The sequence below is a fragment of the Haemaphysalis longicornis genome, unplaced genomic scaffold (genome assembly GCF_048455015.1).
Source record: "Haemaphysalis longicornis isolate Haplotype H1 unplaced genomic scaffold, Haemaphysalis longicornis Haplotype H1 scaffold_2, whole genome shotgun sequence".
Taxonomy (NCBI): Eukaryota; Metazoa; Arthropoda; class Arachnida; order Ixodida; family Ixodidae; genus Haemaphysalis; species Haemaphysalis longicornis.
Window position 1 is genome coordinate 160,491,063 of NW_027526295.1, and position 14,598 is coordinate 160,505,660.

Sequence of the window (14,598 nt, forward strand, 5' to 3'; positions counted from 1 at the left end):
GTGATTAGAGTGTGGTGTTACGTTAACCGTGCTTCGCACTAGCAGCAATGACTTAGCTATATGTGAAACTGAGGCTAGGGAAACCCGTTGGTTCCACTTTCGCAAGCTTGGTTTGTGAAGCGAATCCACGAATTCGGAGAACGACCCTATTAATATACTATTCAAGGTGTCCCAGCAATCGTGCGCCAAGATTTCGAAAAAGAGCAATGGCGTTACTCAAAGAAAACCTAGTGCGTAATGTTTGCAGTACTATGGAGGGGCGGACAGTATATTTTTTCATTAATGAGATCTAATCATTAATTGTAATAAATTATCTAACTCGATAATTACTGTCCTAATAATTAAAGTGTCAATGAGGCACTTGTAGTTACGTACCCACGAGAGAAATCTAACTGCGGTATTTTCAGCGACGAACTAATTGCGTACTCATTTATTCTGACTGATAAAGAACCCTTGATAAATATGAAAATACCACGTGACGGTGATCCCGCGCGCCTCATAAACCAGCGCCCTCAAATTAGATGATCGAAAGCAACTGCTTCGCCTGTCACCCACCCGAAAAGACAGCCCACCACCTTGATAAGGGTATGCAAGGACGGGGCAGCAACAGCAAGTTTCGCGGGGCGCGTGTGGCAGATAAGGCACAAATTTGGTCGCGATTTCTTCTTTCTTTCTTTTCTTTATTTAATTCTGGCTAACTCAGAGGCAGCCTGTTTGAGGGCATTGTTTTACGAGGCGGGCGGGAGGGCCGTAACGTGGTATTTTAGATGCGAAGCATTTCATGCTCGGGGCTGTGTCTCTACCTCCCTCGTTGTCGTTGTCCGCCGTCCGCACTCTACTGCGCATGCCCGTCTCTTCAGCCCCGTCAGCGTTTGGGCTGACGTCAGCGCAGTCCACTATAAAGATAAATGGTTAGGCGGCGCCCGGTTTCGATCCCACGACTCTCTCGCCGCAACGGGAGGTATGTTGCGCTCTTCCCACTGCGCTACAAACCGAGACGGGAGCATGTTCTACGAACGCGCCTTATGTCCTTCACTCATTCAAACTACGCCAAGAAGCTATTGATACAACGAAGGCTCGCGAAGCTGAACGCCAACGGAAACAACGAACTGAAAACTAATGGGAACTTCAGTCGACCCCATGGCTGCTTCGCATGCTACTCAGGGTTCCCCTACGGGAAGATGGTGTAATTTTTTTTCATATTTCGCGGTGTTTCTTTATCAGTCAGAATAAATGAGCACGCAATCAGTTCGCCGCGGAAAATACCACAGTTAGATGCCACCCGTGGGCACCTACAAGTGCCTCATTGACACTGTAATGATCGGGAAAGTATACTTCTCCAGTTAGATAATAATTACAATTAATTAATTATGTCTCATTGATGAAAAAAATACCGTCCGCTTCACCACAGGGCTGCAAACATTACGCACTAGGTTTTCTTCAAGTAACGCCTCTGCCCTTTTTTTGAAATCTTGGTGCATGTTAGCTGGGACACCCGGTATGTGCTGCCATAGCGAACAAGAAATGTGATGTAACCCGATTTAGACCCTCACACTAGAATAAGCAATGCTACGGGGGTTCAGCATCGTCAATTTGTGCAACTGGGGGATAGATAGAACACCCTTAGTTAAAGCTGAAGAAAGGTGCAACGGAATATCTATATCCTAACGGGTTTCAGCACTAAACACGGCGATTTTCTGAAGCGGTATAGATCGTCTACTAATAACTGCAGCGATGTTTCCGCGCTTTGTCGCAACGTTGCGTGCACCGTGTACACACAGATATGCTGCGCGATCCAATTTTTCAGTGGTGGTGGTGGTGAAACTTTATTTCCAAAAAGGGTCCTGAAGGACACCTGACCGTTGTCAAGGTGTAGAGGGCATCTCCCACGTCGGGACGGGGAGCCCGAGACACTCCGCCGCTACGCGGGCCTTCTGGACAGCCCAGAGTTGATCGTTAAGTTCACTGCTCCTGAGAGCACTGTCCCACTTGACCTTATCCTCCAGATAGGAGGCTTGCGTAGCACAACCACACAACATATGACCCAAGTTCACATGCCCCTTCTGATCAGGAACGAATATAGCTCCAAACGAACCGGATCCTCGTTATGTCTTGTGCGCAAAGCCTGTACAATTCGTTCGCAACAAAATGTAGGGTTTCCGAAAAAAAAAATAAAGATCACCCCACAACATATTTTCACGTTTGTGAATTGAACAAGGTTAGTGCAAACTGCATGAACTTTGTGGAAATTGCTATACGGTTGCGCCATTTCATAGATATTCTGCTGGTGAGCCCTCTTTTTACACATACAGCTGGATGAGAAAATATCGAAAGCAGTGCCCTGACTCCCAGAAAGTGCCAGCTAATTTCAAAATGATTCAAAATGCGCTTCGGAGGAAACTATATAAGCGTCACATTAATGCCATTTTTGCAGATGACGTTGATGGCATTAGCAAAAAGAATAGTAATCAACGTTTTGACTCGGAGTTTTGTTAGGGGCACTAGCTGTGACAAGATACTGAAGGCAAGCAATAAACTACCACACTAAAAATAAGCTATTGCTGGGTTATGGTTACGGATATCCCGTCATAAAGTTGGCGCTCAAATACCGTCGTTACCAAGGGCCGAATGTTAAATATACGCGCATATATACTGGTTTCCGGGTTTTGCAGGTACATATACATTGGCTATGACCTGCAGCACATGGCATACATCCTGAATAAACAAACGACGAAAGTTTATACCCCGCAAACGCGAATTAAAAGCGAAGAAAGGAAGCGAACGCATAATCGAAGCTACATCAACCCGAGTGTGCGTGCACGTGTGGGGTACGAGGGGCACATAGTGAGTTGTCGGTCGCGCAATAAAGGACTCTCCCTGCGCTATTTGCAGTTCGTAATTTCAATACCACGCTGACACTCACGTATACCATTACGATTCGTGTCTCTCGCTCTTATGCCGTCAAGAGCGAAAAAAATTCACGCATCTCCACGAAGTGAATCATGACGAGCGGGCGAAGCACAGGGGATCGTTTTACCGTAAATCACTAGTGACATTGCCCACTCGCGCATGTAAATGAGTGACAACGCGTGTGTACAGTATATACAATTCCAATTCAATCCAATCCAGTGTAATCTAATTTAATCCAATTCAATCCAATCCAATCCAATCCAATGCTCCTCGAATGATTGATTGATTGATTGATTGAGTTTAACGCGCCGACGCAACGCAGGCGATGAGGCGCGCCGTAGTGGAGGGCTCCGGATTAATTTTGACCACCTGGGGATCTTTAACGTGCGGCGGAATCTCGTACACACGGGCGTTTTTGCTTTTCGCCTCCATCAGAAAAGCGGCCGCCGCGGCCGGGAATCGAACCGGCGACCTCGTGCTCAGCAGAGCAACGCCTTAGCCACTGAGCCACCACCGCGGGTCAATTCAATGCTCCTCGCGCATGCGCAACACTGTGTACACGGATGCCAATCCCCGGACAAAGCGAGGTCCGAAGGTCTTAAGGTCCTAAGGTCCCAATAAAAGTAACCTGCAGCGTCTGTATTTGCCTTGTATTACAGCTCTTCGCTTGCTCAGTGCCGGCGGGGAACTTGCCAGTCACTCTGGTCAGTCACCCGACGTAATACCCCGTAACGCATAATCTTTGATTTGAGTTCCCCCAGGCGGCTGTTTTGCAAAAGCCGTCGACGCGCTATCCTCTTCATAGCTCCAGCGCAAACAGCTAGCCCGCCGCGAGTGAAATAAAATACGCCGCTGTTCCTCTATCGGACGACGCTCGAGTGGCCGCCGTGGGTCGCATAAAAAAGAAAATGGAGATGATAACGAAGACGGAAGAAAAGGGGTAAAAAGTGAACCAGTCTCTGGACACGCGCGTCGTTGATTGTGCATCCCTCATATCTCTCTGACCGTGACTTGCGCATTTCTTCCACCACTCACGCGTGTTAACGCTATTTTTTGAGTGATAAGCGGTCGCGTTTGCGGTCGCGTCGGACCGTTGACGGCAGAGCTGTCGCCGCCGCAGCAACAACCCTTCTCGAGAGAGACTGGCGGAGATGGCGATAAGGCGAACTCGAGTCTGTTCAGACGTCGCAGTGCACTCGACGCCGTCGACAGTGCGGCGCTCTTTTTTACGCGCAAAATCGTTCATTCCGAAGTATTTTCTGCCGCTTTTTAGCAACGCCCGTGCATTTATCTCACTGCTGCTAGAACAGTATCCGAGGACTGCAGTCATGTCAAGTGAGTGCCGAGCAACAGCCGTGTTCTATCTAGATTACTTTTATTTGTACAACCTCTCCGCCGCTGTCGGTGCTTCTGAAAAAAACAGTACGCTTCATGCACCGGCGACATAATCGGCATGTCTCGCCGCTTCATTACCGCGTGATCAGATCACTGCGTGGGCGGCTGGGAGCGAGAGAGAGAGAGAGAGAGAGAGAGAGAGAGAGAGAGAGAGAGAGAGAGAGAGAGAGAGAGAGAACTTTATTGCGCAAGTATGAGAGAGTGGTTCCTCAACGCTACTTTCCAGTTTCTTCTCTCGCACCGCGGGCATTTGCGGTCTTCGCCTGATTCCGTTCCTCTGCGCTTTGAGATTCCCCATTCTCTTCACCTCTGATGCAAACGTATGCTTTTGCCCCCTCCTGTTTGGGAATTGTGTCGCCCCATCCGACACCCGCAAACAAACAAACAAACAAACAAACAAACAAACAAACAAACAAACAAACAAACAAACAAACAAACAAACAAACAAACAAACAAACAAACAAACAAACAAACAAACAAACAAACAAACAAAAAAGACACTGGGGATGTAATTTGCAATGTAGTCGTTTCATTCAGTACACCAGTCCTGCAGTGGAGTTTTGTGACAGAGATATATATGAAAAGAAATGTGATGAACCTTTTTTTTTACACCGAATGGTAATAATACAGTTTATCCCCCCCACTCTACACACATACACACGTTCGCAGAATCTATCGCGAGTACCCTGTGGTGAGGTGTGTACTCTGAGCATAGCAGGGAGGTGGGAAGAGGATGGCGCTCATGGCATGCTTGGTGGGGGTACTTGAGGGGACCTCCATGAGAGGAAAAGAAGGGTCGACGTGGATCCACGTCGATACACCATCCACAGAGATACACGTCCACTGTATCTCTGCATCAGCTACTAGGGAAAGTGGTGTAATCCCTCTGGGCGTGCAGGGAGGGAAATTTTACGCAAATGTAAAAATGAAACTTACCGATCTGTCGATGAAGTCACGGGAATATGGTAGAAGATGCAGGTATGGGGGGGAAGGGGGGGGTTATTCTTTGTGCCGGTGTACGGTTCAGTGGGTACTTAGCGGAACTCTAACTATAAACCGTTGTTCGAATGCACAAAGATAATAAAATTGAGGGTATAGTACAGAATGTGGCTTTTGTCTCGTGCAAAAAAAAAAAAAAAAAAAACGCCAACGTTTTTGTTGTATACCCCGGCGTAACCTGGCTAGAAGTTCTGACCTGGTGCGGTATGTTTGGGCTTACAAGAGTTCTGGTATTGCCTGATATGAAATAAACGGGGTGTCGAGTGGATACTTTACTCACTTTTCTATCATAGGACAGTTGTGAGCGAAGATCAATGTCTTTATAGATAGTTGGTAGCTAAGCCACGCTGAGAAATTGGGGCCTCAGCTACTTGAAGGTGTCTGGATGACTTACAAGGGATACGACAGCGACAACACCGTATACAGATACCGACATCCTCCGATAACATTAGTAAAAACATTCCTCTTTGCAGACAAGCCCCTCAAGGAGCACTGGACTGAAAAATAAATCTCCAGACTACGTCCAGACAATGCCTCGATTTTCATTTGGGCACTCCTCAGACTCTTCACTCAATGCGAGAAGGGCGTGGCCACTTAGTGACACGCATGACCTCTACAGCTTCCCTGAAGCCACGTGCCCTGAAGATAAAGTCAATGCTCCGAATCCATGTTCTGTTCTAGTCTTTATCGGCATACCCGAGTCTTGTGTTTGGTTGTCGTTCGCAAAATAAAGAAAAACGAAAAAAAGAAAATGATACTGGCAATCCTTCCGATTGATGCGGTGGGGTTTGCGCTCGCAGCACGATTCCGATTATACGGCGGATTTGTGTTTACGGATGTAATTCACAGATTTAATTTCCCCTGGAGCACGCTAGGGAAAACGATGACCCCTTGTATTTACGACGGTCGCCATAAAAAATTGTTCGGGCAGGAGATTGAACATTCTAAATGTGCCGTCGACCGTCCGTGCAACGAGCAACCGGCCGATGCGACAGACCCACACGGCAAGAAGCGGCCCTCCACTATATATATATATATATATATATATATATATATATATATATATATATATATATATATATATATATATATATATATGCCTGCATTGCATGGGAAGCAGAAAAGAACAAACAATTGCGGAGCTTTTTTTTTACGGTTGGCGTTCCATTAACTTTTCTTTCGCAATAGGGTATGTTTCAACGTGGCGGCTTGCAGCGAAGCATTGCGAAAAAGCGCACGGAATAGACTTTTATGGGTGCGCTGGCTAGACCTTGAGTCACCCCATCTAAACAAACAAGCAAATAATAATGATAATAATAATAATAATATAATGCGTGCTCTCCTGTTGGTCGGAGTGGATGGAAGATTCGGCATCAACGTTAACAGCAGCATCAATCCTGAGTCTTCCGATATTTGCCGAGGAGGCCAAACACAGCTGGAGACGGAGCGAAGACTGGTGCTGGCATGAAGGGCCTAGCAGTAGCACTACTCTTTAGAAACCAGGAACCATGGTAAGGATGGGGAATGGGAATGGACGGGGAGGGAAAAAAAGGGAGGATAAGAAGTTGCAGGAAGCTCCTGAAGGCTCAGTTAGAATGCAGCATGAATCTGGCAGTTCTTGATATTTTCAGTGTGTATGTCAGGTGCAAGCGTGAGTGAGTGAGTGAGTGAGTGAGCGAGCGAGCGAGTTAATTTTGTTGGACGGAAATAAGAACCAGCCTTAAACGCACTAAGTGAACGAGAAAGTTTGCCTTTGCTGACCATATAAGTAGAATTTCGACAATTGAAACACCACCGTGTTTAGAGCCGCTGGCGCATAGACCGTTACCTGACCAAGCGAACAAAAAGCACACCCTCACGAACAGCTCCTGTTTATTTTTTTGTCCGTGCCTATTCGCTTCTGTCCGTAGCATCAAGCCAGACCAACACCGCCAGCTTTCCGCGCTGGCGCAAACATGACTCTTCTTTCAAGAACGACCCAGAACGCGCGAAGAAAAGGCGTTCTACACGGTAGGCTACGGAGCCGATTGGCAACGCGGTGAAGTATGTATAGGACTGTAAGTTCAAAGTGATGTTTTAAGCTGCGAAGGCGCACGTCTAAGCTGCGAGGCGTGCCGAGGGCTACCGTTTAATTTAGACCACCTGTGAACCTTGAGGTCGCGCTGAAATCCTACTCACCCGGGAGTTTTAAGTGCGGGGCGCATTGGGAGGCCGGCTTGTCGTTCTATCTCGTCCGCAGTCACGCGGCGTCACGCTCCCAAAGAGAGGCTTCGGAAAGATCCCCACTTCCCCTGTTCGAGACCGAACTTGGATCCCTCGCATTAGAGAGAAGTGATTTGGTGGAAGAGAGAAATGAAAGTGCACTGGGGATATCATCGAGCTCAGCTGGGAGCTCACCAGCATACAACCCATTGCAGGGGGAGGGGGAGAGGGGATAAATGACTAGGGATGTTAGGGGTGGAATAGAAAAGCTCTGAAAGAGAAAGAGAGGAAGAAAACACGCAGAGAGAGAATAAAGAAAAAAGGGGGGAGGCATTGCATAAGCGACAGCGGTGCGAGTGTTTGGAGCGAGTGTTCGCTCAGCAGCCTAAGCTACAGGCGCTGGGTGAGTCGGTCCCTCGCGTTACAAAGACGATGTCAATCCCGTTGCGTCACAGAAGCACACGTTCCTTATACGGAAAGTGTTGGGGGTGATCTTTGCACTGCGCAGTTGCCACGGAAGCTGCCGTTGATAGGCCGCAAATAAGTACACGATAATATAAAACGAATAAAAATCATGAATTAACACATCAATTGATAAAAACTCAATCCAGTGTCTCTTCGTAAACCTTTTCAGGGGCTGCGGCGCCCTCGCTTGACTACTTTCGGTATCAACGCCAAGATGATACTAAAACTAGTCAAGAGAGGGAGCCACATCCCCTCTGGCGAATAACTTCTCTGCACCTGACAGTTTTCACGTTGAGTGGAACTGCTTTAATCTATTATTACTCGTCTACATCATCAAAAACTAGCCGCCGTTGCTGGAATGGGACCAGCGTCAGCGATAATAGCTGGTCGGACTAAACCTGCAAGTGACGGTCAACGCCGCTTTCGATATAGTATGACGGACGCAGCAACCGTCTCTACGGAGGCGACGAGCGTTCTAGTGAAGATTACTAAGACCTGGGGCTAAAAAAACATACGGTGCCCTCCATATTCGAGTGTGCTCGAACTCGATTGCTCTAGGAGAGAGCCGTGGTCCTCCACAGTGGTGCTCGATCCATAAAAAGCACCCAGAGGGGGCTCGGCGGGCTATCAAGCCCAAGGACGCGTCCGATACCCTGGAAGAGCCCTTATCAAAACAAAGAGCCAGAGTAGATGTGCGAGTGACACGAACAAAAGGGGCGGGAGTCTGGATGCGTTTGTTGAGTGCATACGTACTTTGTGCGTAAATTTGGCGTTGTTTTGGGCGCAAGTGGGTGGGGTAATTGTTTGCTCTGATATAATTCTCACGGAAAGTTATCTAGTGTTAAGCCATGTGGCGCCGAGTAATCAAACGACGTATGCAAACAAATGCGTTCCCACGGCGCTTGTGAAGGAAAACAGAAACCAACACGCTGCAGTGATCATTCAGAGTAGACGCAGGGAAAGCGGAGAACTTCGATTTGAACCTAATAATAGTTATAATGAATAATAACGGTGAATAATAATAATAAAATTGATCTCATATCTGTTTGCGTATCCACTTGCTTTGATAGTGTTCGGCCGCACCTGCACGTAACTGCCTCTCCTTTTTCCTCCACCAGCCCGTCACGGCTTCCTCATCCCGTCTCGCTCATTCCGTGATAAATGGAGTGGATGTTTGTTCAGTTCCATTCAATTTTTCTGCGTTCGACGTTGTAGCCGGTTATCTGTTGGTATAGCGAGCGTCTCAATTTTCTTTATCTTTTGTTTTTTATTTTGCTTGGAACACCAGGAGCTGAAATCTTTTTTCGTATTTGATTTTATCTCGCTTTTTATCACTCCCAATCCCAGCCCTTCCCCCGAGCAGTGGGATGGCTTGCTGTCCAGCTCCCACTACGCTAACCAGGGCTGCAGCCAAGGCCCAACGGTAACTGGACTGAGGCCAACCCACCCCACCCAGTGACGGCTCAACCACCACCATTTGCTCGATGAAATGTTTACACTCTCTCTCTCTCTCTCTCTATCTTCGACACTGCCTTTAGGGCGAATGTTTATCATTTGCTATCGTAAAAACAATATAAAGTGCTTGCCTCATTATAAGAACTTGAAAGCTTTCGTTTATGAACTTGAATGCATTTCGCATCTATGTTTCCTTAACGCTGTAGAATGTAGATAGGTATGAGCCACAAGGTCAGAAACTTTAGTGTTTGGCACTGTCCTGCCCAGCGTCACTACCCAGTGTAGGTACCTAGTGACTCTAGCCTGTATCTTGTCCCCACAACTATGCGTTGGCAACTGCTGCGCAATGTGCTTGCCAATATGGCTCGGTGTAATAGGCTGTACATAGTATTCAAACACCGAAGGCGCTGGTTATAGCATTTTCTCAGTTTGGCCAGGCGGCTGAATCGAATTACAGACAGACAGACAGACAGACAGACAGACAGACAGACAGACAGACAGACAGACAGACAGACAGACAGACAGACAGACAGACAGACAGACAGGCAGGCAGACAGACAGACAGACAGATGTCGTTTAGGTGGCCCGAAGAGCTTATTGTCTTCAATAATGTGTCAGATTTAGGCGCACATTAACGAACCCTAAGGGACATATTGCTCGCCGCCAATATAGCTGCGCCGTGCAACTGTAATGGGTACAAATTTCCACCAGAACATTTCAAATTAACGCTGCTCTATGACCAGCAGACTACTACGTTCGCGCTTGCTCCGAGTTCGGTTTGTACACGAGGAAAATCAAATGACTAAATAACCTGCTTGTTACAAATTCCCCACTGCGTTGCACTTGTAAAATACACCTGTAATTATAGATTCGACATAGACTAATGCTCGAGCCGCGCTGGAGTTTTTTGCGCGCACTTGATTTGCAACTCACTCGCTACCATTCTGGAATTCCCTTACATTCGACCTGCAACTTCACCTTGATCAATGCCCCACCCACTTCCATTCGACAAAAACGCAAACTGCAGCCTCAAGATCCACGTGCCACGAGAAGACGAGACGACCCGTGTCGTCCTCTCGCGAACCGGCGCGAGCTAGCTTTTCTGGGAATCGGCCAGGTGTCGAACGAGATCCACCGCAGATACTCAATCTCCCTACCCCACCTATTTCGAGTGGCCGCCCTTTCAACGAGCGGCATCAAGATGCAATCTTCGTTATCATAGGCGAACTTGGCGGGCCGGCACATTAACGGTCGCCCGCGGACCGTGTGCACGGCGGGGAGCCCTCAAACGGGACTGACGCCTTCGGGGGTCCAACTCGGAGACGACCTCACTGATACATGCAGCGGTGGAAAATACACGCGCCGCGGGCTCGCATGTATACGCGCAGCCGCCTGATTTCCCAAGGGCATCCGGCCGAGCAGTCTCAGGCCGGTCAGTTCTGGCTCGCCAGGGACTTTTGCAAAGGACTCCTATCAAAGGACAGAGGTCAATCATCCGCTCCGACCGGTCACGGCTGGGACCCTGAACCTTGTTTGCGGCAACCGAAAACGATGACGCTATTGATTGATAGTGAGGTTTAACGCACTGTAGCTATAACTGTGCTACGAGGCGCGCAGTAGTGGAAGGCTCCGGATTCATTTTGACCACCCGGGGATCTTTAACATGCGGCGAAACCTCCACACACGGGCGTTTTCGCCTTTCGCCTCCACCGGAGAAGCAGCCATCGCGGCCGGGGTCGAACCCGCGTCCTTGGGCGCAGCAGCACAACGCCTTAGCCACTGAGCGTTATTATTAGAAAGGAGTGCTATTGTAGATTTGGAGCTGCGCAAAGTGCACGTGACTGCATGCATGCTGAAGTAACTCTACATAAATGCATACCACCCGAACGCTTGTGCGAGATGTTCATCACATCTGTGTTTTCTTGTTCAGGGAAAGTTAAGCCTGTGTTAGATGCTTACCTCGCAGAAAGGTTGGATCACCTGAAGGTGGTTTAAAAGGTGACTTCAACTTTTATATAAGAAGCTCTGTCATTCGAGATGACTTAGGGTGGGAAACATGCTCGCGAAGAAAAATTTGTAGACTAAAGCTTCTCTATAACATTAAGATCGGATCAACTGGAATTAACAAATATACTTACCTAAAAACGCCGAATTGTGATTACTAATTAACCCCCCTACAAAAATGCTCAACGGGTGCTGTACGTATTTGGAATAAATAAATAAATAAATAAATAAATAAATAAATAAATAAATAAATAAATAAATAAATAAATAAATAAATGCGATACACGTTTTGTCCAGCGTTTTCAACAGCGGAGCTATCGTGCAAGTCGGAAGTTCGCCGTTGCAGAAAAATATACCAAGGAAATGCCGAACACTCGTGAGGGCGTGCCTAGCGGCGACCGCCGATCGCCCTCAGCACTCGCAGTGGCTTTAGCAAAAAAAAAAAAAAAAAAAACTCCAGCGCTGTCGTCAAGCGTTACCACGCATGTAAAAAAAATCAAAAACAAAACTGCAGCGCTAATGACAAAGCTGAAAAGACACCCTGTTTGCGAGAGGTCACCGTGACCGCCGCATTCTCAAGAAGCCGTTATGTATGGATAATTGGAGACATGGCTACGAGTGTCCCAATCCTCCCCGATGCGACTTGTAGATTCCACCACCACTACCTCGAGACGATGCCTCAAGCCACTACTGCCTCACGTCTACAATGCTGAGGATGACAGTGCATCCACCGCTCGCCGCGAAAAAAACGACGACCTGTTCGATGCAGATAATCGATGATACTGATACTTAACTAAGTTCCCGGCAATGCTCACATACAACAGCTTCGCCATTTAAGCCTTGCGCGTGAGCGCAGGCTTCCCTAAATTTTTTTCATTCGGTGAGACGAAGCCTTCAGGATAACAGCAATAGTCCTTCCAGCCGACAAAGGGAACGCCACCGTGCTTCTAAACGGGAGTGAGTACAATTAGAAAATAATGTCTCTACCGAACGACAGCCCAACGTACGTGGGTTTGCCCAAGGACCCGACAACTAGCGTGCTAAGTATGCTTCAAGGGCTTCTTGCTGAACTTTTCAAGCTAGTGCCTCCTGAACAAAAGAAGCTCTATTACCGACTTCTATGCACTAACGGCTCAGCCCCCGCCACTCATGGCGTACCTAAGATACACAAGCAAGGATATCCTCTCCGCCCAATAGTAGACTTTACAAGGTCGCCACTGTACTGTCTTTCTGGATACCTGCACCAAGTGCTGAGTCCCGTAGCGGGTAAAACATCGACGCACATCCAAAACGGATCCGACTTTGCTGAGAGAGTGCGACATGTGACCTTGAGTCCCGACGACGCTATGGTGTCCTTTGACGTGACATCCCTCTTTACCAGCGTCCCTGTCGACCTTGCTGTGACCGCATGCCGGGATGTTTTGAACCGTGACAGCACACTCGCCGACCGCACCCCCTTTAATGTGCCTGAGCTCTACAAGCTGCTCGACTTCTGTTTGAGCAACACGTACATCACGTACTGCAACAAATTCTACAAGCATGCCCGCGGCACGGCGATGGGAGCTTCAATATCGGTAACTACAGCTAACTTGTGATGGAGGCCATAGAAGAAAAAGCTCTGGGTTCTTTCCCGCCCGCCCCAAAAGTTTTCTACCGTTACGTGGACGATTGCTTTTGTGTTCTCCGAAAGGATGACGTTACAAGATTTCAGCAATGCTTGAATTCCGTGGAACCCAGTATCCAGTTCACTGTTGAACAAGAAGAAAATGGATGGCTGCCCTTTCTTGACGTTCTTGTGAGGCGCACAGATAATGGACTCGCCTTTTCTGTGCACAGGAAGGCGACCCACACAGGCCAGTACCTTAAATTCGTCTCCTGCCACCCCATTGGCCACAAGACATCTGTTGTTTCCTCCTTGGTAACCCGCGCCGAGCGCATTTGCACCGAGGAGAAGCAACTAGATAGATAATTAAAGAAGATTCAACAAGAACTATCTCAGAACGAGTACCCGCGGAAATTCATCAAGCGAATCGAACAGCGAATTTTGTCTCCTGCCGAAGATGCACCGAGGCGAACATTCCACTCCAGGGCGGCAATCCCTTACGTCGCCGGCGTCAGCGAAGCCCTTTCCAGGGTATTTTCCAATTATGACTTGCGGGTTGCCCACGTGCCCTGCGCAAAACTTCGTGGCAAGCTAGTGAACGTGAAGGACAAGCTCCTGAAAGAAAAGTACCCTGGTGTCATTTACAAGATCCCGTGTGGCGACTGCGATTGCGTATACGTTGGTGAAACTGGAAAGTTCCCGAGACGCCTCAAGGAACACAAGCGTGGCGTAAACAAAAAGAACGTCACCATGAATGCACTCGCAGAACACGTGGAAGCTCAAAATCACCAAATTGACTGGGACAGTGCCACAATCATTGCAAAATAAAGAAACGCAACAATCAGGCTCCTCGTTGAATCTCTTGTTATTCAAACGACATCAGATACCATCAACCGGACAGAGGGCAATATGCCCGGTATCTACGCACGATCATTACGACGCATCTTGAAAGCATGAAAACCGCGACGACGTCTTGCTTCGCCTCATTGTGATCAAGGATTCCGTAGGGGATCCGAAACATCAATTGTATTCTTTTGACTTGGTCAGTGACCGCATTTTTGTTATGAACTTACCACATTACCGGACGGACTTCCGTCGAACCCTGGACTAGGCGAAAAGCAAAAACGCCTGTGCGTACGAGATTTCGGCGCACGATAAAGATCCCCAGGTGGTCAAAATTAATCCGGAGCCCTCCACTACGGCGCGCCTCATCGCCTGCGTTGCGTCGGCGCGTTAAACCCTACAATCAATCAATCAATCGAACCCTGGACTACATTGAGAGTTCCTGTTTTGGACATGGTACGGATTTGGTTCACGAGGTGGGGTCAGCACATTGGTCTAATGTCGGTGGTGGAGCCATCCATTTTCTGCGCGATTGTAGAGGTGGGATGTCTGTCGGAAAAATGTCGTGTGCGACTTGTGATTGCGGCCTGTGACATGCCCATAAGGGCGTTCGTGGTGGCGGTATGCCCTGAAGATTTGCCGATGGCCTCCTTTGGTTGTTTGCGGAGTGCATTCGCCACAGGGTCGGGAGTGCGTTTGCACTTGTCTGAGCACAGATCGGC

At 48.1% G+C, this 14,598-nt stretch overlaps 1 long non-coding RNA gene across 1 annotated transcript in view; it reads left to right on the forward strand.

Annotated features, from left to right (window-relative positions):
• The first annotated feature begins 4,026 nt into the window (after positions 1-4,026).
• Positions 4,027-14,598, forward strand: part of LOC144167472 (uncharacterized) — a 121,901-nt gene continuing 111,329 nt past the window's right edge. Inside the window, exon 1 of the long non-coding RNA XR_013322005.1 lies at positions 4,027-4,245. This is a non-coding gene — a long non-coding RNA (uncharacterized LOC144167472). The remainder of the gene's footprint in view (positions 4,246-14,598) is intronic.